The sequence below is a fragment of the Phragmites australis genome, chromosome 18 (genome assembly GCF_958298935.1).
Source record: "Phragmites australis chromosome 18, lpPhrAust1.1, whole genome shotgun sequence".
In the NCBI taxonomy this organism is placed as follows: Eukaryota; Viridiplantae; Streptophyta; class Magnoliopsida; order Poales; family Poaceae; genus Phragmites; species Phragmites australis.
The window spans coordinates 21,473,859-21,476,107 of NC_084938.1; the positions used below are offsets into that span (position 1 = coordinate 21,473,859).

The 2,249-nt window shown below is 42.7% G+C and overlaps 1 pseudogene; it reads left to right on the forward strand.

Annotated features, from left to right (window-relative positions):
• Window positions 1–463: 463 nt before the first annotated feature.
• LOC133898610 (uncharacterized) lies at window positions 464–1,427 on the forward strand (annotated as a pseudogene).
• The last annotated feature ends 822 nt before the right edge of the window (window positions 1,428–2,249 follow it).

Here is a 2,249-nt window from a genome sequence, read left to right on the forward strand (position 1 = left end):
TAGTACGGTGTTTCTTCATTTGTTGTATCCTATCATCAGTGTATGTGTATGCTTCATTTTCAATAGTATAATTTTTCTCTTATGTATTGTTTTATCATCTGTCAGCAATGTATGCATCTATGGAGTTTGGACAAGTCTGCCTAGCTTAATGGTCAGATTAGCTATCCTATAGGTCTAACTTACCTACTGCATGTCTTTCCCTATTGTAGTCAAATAGTGATTGCACAATAATTTATTGTAGCAACTATTATGTGGACTATTATTTTTATCTTGTTAAAAATATATTCGTTAAAAATATAGTCTATTTAAAATATTTTTATTTATAGAATATTAATAAAATATAATTGACTGAAATTTAAGTAGAGAGATTTCGGCTTTTCCCGGTAAAAGAAGACGGAGCGTGAAACTGCCAGAGCGAGAGAGGCTCCCGTCTGCCCAACTCGCGAGACACGAGCCCGCGCCAATGGCGGAAGCCGAGAAGGGGGCACCGCACCACCCCTACAGCATCTACATGGAGCCTATGGCGCCCTCCGAGGCCCACCGCGGCGCCGCCGCCTGCGCACATGCCTTCTGCCGCATGTGCCTAGCGGGCTACGTCCGCGCTAAGGTCAAGCCTGGCGGCGACGGCGATGTCGTTGTGCGGTGCCCCGACGCGGCTTGCGCCGGGGCGCTCGACCCAGAGCTCTGCTACGCGGTGCTCCCTGTTCCTCGGCGCGCGGCGCACCTATACCCGTTCCCGGACTGCTCCGAGATGATGATGGCGGACGACGAAGGCGAGGCCGAGGTGCACGTGACGCAGTCGGAGTGCCAGGTCTGCAGGCGGTTGTTCTGCGCGCGGTGCGGCGTGGCGCCGTGGCATGCCGGTGTGACCTGCGACGAGTACGGCAAGCTCGGGAAGGGGGAGAAGGGCCGGGGAGGACATGCTGGTGCTCGAGATGGCCAGTGTAACGAAGTGGAAGCGGTGCCCCAGGTGCCAATTCTTCGTGGAGAAAGTTGATGATTGTCTGCACATTGCATGCAGACCTACTAGTTAGTATTATCGGAATACCTATGTCTAATTTTTTTATTGAATACGAGATCTTATAAATCTAAGTTAAATTTTAACACCTTTATTAAATTTTGAATTGTATTTCGTATGTCTAATTTTTTTTTACTGAATTGGACAACCGAATTTGAGTAGGATTTTGATACCCGAGCCCATGTCTAAGTAACACTGCCTAGTCCTAATATCGGAACAAGGGATTTTTTTAATCCTAGATAATTCGATTATTCTTATGTGAAATCCTACAAAAGTGATGTCAAATATGAATCTGGCTTTTTTCATTCAAATTCGATGGTTTATGAAATTCTACAGGTGTGGCTTCGAGTTTTGATATGGATGTGGCGCGAACCGGCTAGGGATGACTTATTTTGGCTGCAAAACATGAGATGTTACTAGGGCTAGATGAAAAGTTTGAAGCTCGCGAGCTAGCTTAGCTCGTGTCTGACTCGATTCGACTCGTTTTAAAATCTAACGAGTCAAGTCAGAGTTTTAGCCCATTTAGATAACGAGCCAGCTCACGAGCAGATCGCGAGGCAAACGAGCCAGGATCATCATCTGCATCATATAACTCCCTTTTATTGTGCTCATCAGTTTGCTCACTAGTCATCTTCATCTTTGATGAAGAGGCTCTTCATCAGCTTACTTGACTTTCTATTGATCACCTCCTCATTACGATAGAACTCTTATCTTTTTTTCCTCCTATCGATCATTTATTCAGGTTTTGCATATATAGACAGATTTGTGGGGAACGTTATTTTATTTTTTAAAGAAATATTGTGTTCTAGTAGCAGAACATATATAGGTGGATCTGTTTGTTGCTGTGCTGTATGTGGATTTGAAAAACATTTAGAAGAGATTCAGCTTATAACAATTATATCTCTGATTAAACCATGTAAAAAAGTACTATACTTATAGATATTATTATTATCATTATACGTTTTTATCGACATATTTTTTAATAAATATTTATATTCTTTTTATCTTAGTAACGAGTTGCTTCAAAAATGGAGCCGAGCCCAAACGTTTATCCAGCCCTAGATGTTACCGAAGCTGTCTCTAGGGCAGCCCAAGGCGAGAAATGTTATTGCAGTACACATTAGCAATCATCTGATTTGTATCAGACTGATTATATCTAATGTTAGATGTGTAATTTCTACACAACTCCATCGTTTGTAGGTTTTTGCCGTTGTGGTTTAAATGGTAGGAC